Source organism: Malaya genurostris, chromosome 3, assembly GCF_030247185.1.
Source record: "Malaya genurostris strain Urasoe2022 chromosome 3, Malgen_1.1, whole genome shotgun sequence".
NCBI classification, from domain to species: Eukaryota; Metazoa; Arthropoda; class Insecta; order Diptera; family Culicidae; genus Malaya; species Malaya genurostris.
Window position 1 is genome coordinate 189865188 of NC_080572.1, and position 7370 is coordinate 189872557.

The window sequence follows — 7370 nt, forward strand, 5'->3', positions numbered from 1 at the left end:
TAATCGAAATTTATTAAAAACTGTCATCGAAAATTACGCTGGTTTATTTCTTGGTAACCTCTAACAATAATAATTGATAAGCAATATTTATTAAAATATTTATTTCATACTAGTCAAATAATAGTAGAGCCGTCAATAGTTTCATAATTACTCTCTACACGCAGAAAAAAATGTAATAATAAATAGGTTCCTAGTTATTACAACGATTTTTGTTGATATTGTGACAATTGCAATTCTGGTTTCATTCAACTAATGTTTTTATAAAGCAACCAACATTTGCTTGAAACAACCATATTATAGTTTCAAGTATTCAAATTTTTGTTTGAATCTGCAAGATCTCAGTTTGAAACAACTATTTTATATGGCTTGATAGACAACTATTCGTATTGTTGTTTTAAAGAACCGAGATTTTTCTGCGTATAGAACACATGTAATTCTTCTTTCAATGAATCAAAGAACTGAATGGAATAGAATTATGTTGTCATCGAGCAATTCCACATGCAGTCGAAGGTCGAATTATTTTTGTATTTTTATCGACTTTACTATGTGTCACCTTTTCAAAATTTACCCTGTACAAGAATTGGTAGAACTTAATCTTGAATATCTCTTGTTGTCCTTAACCCAACAACATAATGTTTGCCCTTCATATATAGAAAGGCTATGCAAAATCGACTTTTTAACCGAGTCATATACCATTCGACTCAGCCCGATGAACTCAGCAAAGGTCAGTGTGTGTGTGGGGGGGGGGAGGGGGGGGGGCGGATTATGTGTAACAAAAATATACAATCACTTTTCTCGGAGATGGTTGAACCGACTTTCACAAACTAAGATTCAAATAAAAGTTATCAAGGCCCTCTATTAGTTTGTTATTGAATTTCATCCCGATGCGACTTTCAGTTCTGGAGATATAGGATGTACCGAAAAAATGGAAAAAATATGCCCTCACTTTTTTCAGAGATGGCTGAACCGATTTTCACAAACTAAGATTCAAATAAAAGGTATTATGGTCCAATAGCCTGCTATTGAATTTCATTTGGTTCCGACTTCCGGTTCCGGAGTTACATGGTAATATGTGAACATTAGAGAAAAAGTGTGCACTTAATTTTCATTGAAACGGCTCAACCGATTTTCACAAACTAAGATATAAATGGAAGATCTTATAGTTTTCAAAAAATTGCTGGAACATTTTGTACGAAACCGACTTCCGGTTCCGGAACTAAAGCGTGATTAGTTGAAATTGTCAATTTTATTAGTATTTTTATACGAATAATGGTCAAAAACAGGTACAAATCTCATAAAACTGTCTGAAAATTCTTCCAATTTGCAGAAATTGTTAGTTCGTGGACATGAAAACTTTATTCGGCACTACAGGTTCCCCCTTTGCCTGTTCCGGAAACACCGACAGTAGTGAAGAAAAACTCAAAAGTGGAATTCACTTTGATTTCTCTGCGATGATTGAACCGATTTTCACAAATCTTGATTTGAATTAAAGCCCATATTATCTCTGAAGCTACTGTAAAATTTTATCCGGATGTGACCCTCGGTTCCGCTGTTACAGGGCAATGAGTGTCAAAGTTTTCAAATCGCCATATAGAATGACAATATATACAATATCGGTACGTGGTGGTACGGTGGAAGAAGAAGACACAAAACGAGCGATGCGTGCTTTGTTCTATTTCGTAAACGCTATAAAGAAAACGAAGCGGTTGCGGATGTCTGCTACTAGTGTGTGCTATGAGTAGAAGACGGTGCTGCGATTGATAGAAATTTTAGCTATTTTATAATAAGTGTAACCGAAAGAATAGCAGAATGTCAATGAATTGAAATTTATTTGAAAAAATATGCAATTTTCACAGCCGTTACAGCTACTGATTCATACTGTTTAGCTTGACTTACATGTAAAGAAGTAACAGAGACGCAGGTTTGTTTCGTTTGTTAGATTTCGTTTAATTGGTTTAATCGAAATATAGTATGATATAGTAAGTATAGGTTTACCTACGTTCAAAACTGTCCCAATTTGTAGATTATATTTGTTGTTGGCAAACGAACCAACTTTGGCTATTCCGTTCATATGAAACCGGTTTCGGAAGAATTGGAAATGATGTTTTAAAACTTATAGATTCAATAGAAAAATCTTACAGTTTTATACGGAATTCCTAAATTTGTTGTGGATACTACTTCCGATTCCGGAACTACAGGCTAAACAGGATTTGTAGAGTTTGTTAGATTAAGACCGAACAAACTTTTCTATTTCTATTCAATAAACATTTGTTTTTGCGAATTCCACAGTAGTATATATGATGGTATGAGTAATATGAGAAGGGCATCATTACACCACTAGGTGGATTAAAACAGTTTTTTTGGTTTGATCGTTGTGTTGTTTTAAACAACCGTGATTTTTTTTGCGTGTAGAAGACATGTAATTCTTCTTTCAATAAATATAATGAACATAAATCTAATCATTTCATTCATTCTAGCCTGCACAGGTAATTCCTAATATCAGTAAATTAATTATCAAATAGCTTTTTGATATTTTCTTCCATTGAAATTATTATTATTCATCCCGTGTGTACTTTTCCAGGCAAATATTTTTTACTATCTGTTGCCCTATATTATTAAATTGTGTGTTAGAGTTAGTGTGTCTTTAATTCGTCGTACTTTAGGTGCACCGTTAAAATTCTGGATATAAATAAATGATACCTTGCACAATCCACACAATATATCAACTTATGATCGTTTCTCGATTTGAGAAATACATAAGTGTAAATTTTTATTCGTATTCATTTCATCCAGTTATGTCTCTGACATTACCCACCCACTTTTTGATTAGGCTAAAACTTTGCATAGGCATACTTCATGACCAAAAAGGAAAGTTTTGCCATTTTGATTCTAGCCTAACTTTTAAAAAAAGCCAAAGCAAAAATTCGTACAATTTTGTCTAAATCTGTACCTCGTAAATTGTTTATTCGAGTGCAATCGGTGGTTCGGATCAACAATTTAGAAGGGCAAAAATATTTCCGGTCTAATCTTATATTTTATAGCTGCAATGCCTTAAGAACAAATGATCAGAGGGGCGGGTATAGCGTGATGGGTAAGTCGATGCCCTTTTACGCAGCCCACCTGGGTTCGATTCCCAACCCCGCACATAGGGTCGGAAAATTTTTCTGGCCGAAGAGGCGAATGACCTTAAGGTTAAAACCTCTATAATCGAAAAAAAAAACCAAATGATCAGTGTCAGAGAAGTCATCTTTGGATATAGGTAGTATTTGGGCAATGCGATAGAAACATGTGGTGCAGACCCTCATGACTTGCTAGCGTTGGTAACCAAAAATTTGTAAATAGTTCGTTATGACGACATACATGAAAAATAAACATGCTTTGATCAATGCCAACTAGTCCGAACGGTGTGACGAAAGCAAGCACATGGTTTTAAGTTTTACTTGGCTTGCTGAAGCAAAGTGAATTTTCTCGGAAATTTCTCACCTGATTTTTACAAACTAAGATGCAAATGAAAGGTCTTGAGATTCTTCAAAATGTCCTCGAAAAACTGATCCAGAGCCGACTTCCGGTTCCGATATTACAGTGAGATTGGCATTTTTTCACAAGCGATGGCAAAACGAGATGAACATTTTTATAAAACTTACTACTAAATTCATATAGCTTGTTAGTTGGTGGATATATCAATCTAATTTGGGACTATTGGTGCCCGGTTTCCGCTTCCGAACGCACCAGTAATTGTGATGAAAAGCTCCAAAAACGGAACTCACTTCGGTTTTTCAGCAACGATTAAACCGATTTTCACAAATCATGACTCAAATTATAGCACTTTTCAGAAATCATGAATCAAATTAATTTAATTGTCTTAAAAAATACTGTGAAATTTCATCCAGATCCGACTTCCGGTTCCGAAACTATCGAGCAATGAGTATCAAAACTTTCAAACTGTCATACAAAATGATGCAAAATCGGTACGCATCGGTACGTGTTGGTACGGAAGAAGAAGAAAACGCACCTGATTAGCACACAGCGTGCTTTGTGTAAATTTGTATGGCGTGCAGGATTGCCACATTTGAATCTTTATTAACTTGACATAACTGTTTTCAAAAAGGTGATGATAGTTTATATCGAAGAAAGTTCTTGATTTTATTCAAGTTTCAAACAAATAAACTTGACAGAATCTTCTAGTGATGTTTTGGAAAATATAAGTAATATGAGAAACGCATCATTACACCACTAGGTGGATTAGAAAAGGTTTTCTTTGTTATCATCAATATATAATTACAGTATGAATGTGCTTGGTGCCGATAAATTCGGGTGTCTTTTAGAAACGGTGTAAGTTTTTGTTCTCTTTTCGTTCTCCCGTACAGTCTATAGAAAATTGTGCTTCGTTTGAGAAGGCGGTGGTGTTTTCTTCTTCCATACCAGCACGTACCGATGTGTAAATTTTTAAATCTATCGCCATATAATTTCGGAATCGGAAGTCGGATCTGGATGAAATTGCACAGTATCTTTTCCAACATTGAGAGCTATAACTTGTAATGTGATTCATGCAAATCGGTTGACCCGATGCTGAGAAATCAAGGTGAGTTTCGTTTTTTTAGCATTTCTTAACTATCATGAACTATCTGGATGAATTTACCTGTAATATTTATAAAAATTTACTCCACGTTTCGTCATCGATTGTGAAAAACTACTCATCGAATCCGGATCAACTTTTCGGGAACTTTTTGAAGAATTTCAGAACCTTTTATTTGCATTAGTTTTGTGCAAATCGGTTGAAAAATTTACGAGAAAAATGAGAGAGCATTTTCTCATAAATTTACACATATTACCTGGTGATTCAGGAACCAGGAGTCGGATAAAGATGAAATTCAATTATAAGCTATGGCAACATAAAGTCTTTCGTTTGAAACTAAATTTGTGAAAATCGTTTCAGCCATCTCTGAGAAAAGTGAGTGATCGTTTAATCTTTGTCCGACTTCCGGTTCCGGAATTAAAAGGTAATATGTGCGAATCTATGAAAAAAGTCACACTCACAGTAAGATGCAAATAAAAGGTCCTGACATTATTCAAAAAGTCCCCGAAAATTCGATCCGGATCCGGCATCCGGTTCCGGTATTACAGCGCGATAAGTGAAAATTTTTCAATTTCATGAGTATTTTTTCATAAGAGATGGCGAAACGAGGTGCAAATTTGTATAAAACTTTCATCCATATCCGACATTCGGTTCCGAAATTATATGCCGATGAGTGTCAATTCTTTTGAACCATCATTCAAAATGGCGATGTAAAACCGCTACGTACTGGTACGGAAGAAGAAAACACCATCGCCTTTCTGACGAGGTAAACAACGTACTTCATTCAATTCCGTACAGCGTGCAGGAAAAATCTGTAGCGTGACGGATTCTCCTATTTTTGACTCTTTTTTGCACTTGTAATTGTTAATAACTTTTTTAAATAACAATGAATATTTTTGGTTGTAGATCCGACCATAGGGACGAGTAAAATGCCGTTTTATTCATGTTGATACGTCCCATTGGTTTTGAACACGAATGACACCCAGTTGGAAAAACGTGGTTTTGAGAAAAAGTCGAACAAAGTTTTCATTCGTGACTAATCGTGCCTGGACACGCACCGTCTCCCCCTTTTTCTACCAACTTTTTGTCACGTGTACTAATCCTATATCATTTTTAAGAGTATTTACTAGTAATTAAGGCAAAAATAATTCAATTTTTTGAAATTGAATTGAAGGAACCTGACCATAAACATAACAGTTTCAAAATAATCTAAGAATAATACCACTGTACGAAAAAAATTGATTTTATAACCTCTAAAAATGTTCAAAGCCACTGAATAGTAGAAATGAAAAATAAAAACAAACTAAAGCAAAAGGACTAATTTTGAGGAACGCCCTCAGTTGCTGGTTGACTTAAGTTACACTAAATCTTGCCGAACATTGTAAACCAGTACCTAAACACACTCAGAAAACTATTTTCGGATCATCATCATAATAAGAGTCACCCTAATACCACCTATATCCAAAGATGATTTCTCTGACACTGATCATTTGTTCTGAAGGAATCGTAGCCATAAAGTATAAGGTTCATGTCAGAGTGAGCGCGGAATGCGGACCGAAACGAAGCGATTCAATGCGATGCACTTTTGCCACATCGCATTCACTCTGACAGGTTTGCTTTGATCAAATGTAACTAGCTCACACGCGCGTCCAGACGCTTCGCGTGACGCTTTCACTCTGATAGCGACCTAAGACTAAGCCAGAAATATGTTTGTTCCTCTAATTGGAGGATCCGGAACACTGTGAATCGATTTGTTTTTTTTTCGAAGATGTTTTAGGTAGCTTTTAAGACTATCTAGAGTAAATATGCACTCCAAAAAAAAACAGTTTGAATTCAGCCAGATGCCTTTCTCCTATTAGTCATACTCTCAGAAGTCAGAAGTATTACTATGGCACTCTGGAAAGAACTTCTCATTGAATATTAACAGCCAAAATTAGAAGAGTTTGTTCCGATTTCTTTTGCAGCATCTGTCTAAATAACGGTTTGAAATTTTTAACAAACCTCACCCTGTAGCTACCGAATACCATTTATTTGAGCTTTTTGTTTTAGAAAATCGATTGAACCATCCCGTAGAAAAGCGATTGAGTGAGGTGTGGGGATTTTTATCCCTATTTCCAATACTTTCGGAACCGCATTATTTCGGGTCAAATTTAGAAGAATTTTTTCCGATTTTGCATCGTCAAAAACGCAAATTTGGCAGCAAAAAAAAATACTACAGATCACATCAACGCCTGTGAAAAGTTGCAAACCACTGAACTGATTAGCTGGTTAAAGATTATGGCAGAATTAGTCAGTCACTTCAAGCGTCATTCAAAACCAACAGCTGATTCAATTTTTAAATTGGGGGAGTGTGTGTAGGTCCATAAAATTTGATTGGCCCAATTTGGACTGATAGGAGGCTGATATCGGAGGCGGATGAAGCGAAAAAGTTTCTATTTTAGAGCCTTGTCGCAAATATGTAGCATCATATTATTGCCGCTTTCAGCCTAAGTCAATTTAAGTTTTATTGCATTCTCGTACGTAGAAATATTTCGCAAAGAACCATTAATAATGGAATATTACGTCAATTGCAACATCAAATTGTATTTCAAAATTAAGGAATACAAGCTGAAAACTCCTTTAAATTCAACAATCGATCATTATTCTTATCTCCCAAATGGATGTCACAGCTGCTGCACAGAGCCCAGTTTGACTGGTAATAACCGACCAGTTTTGTAGGGCTGCATTATTTTAATGTATTGGGCTCTTAAAGATCAATCAATCAATCATTGTTTATTCTACTTAGCGACACGCG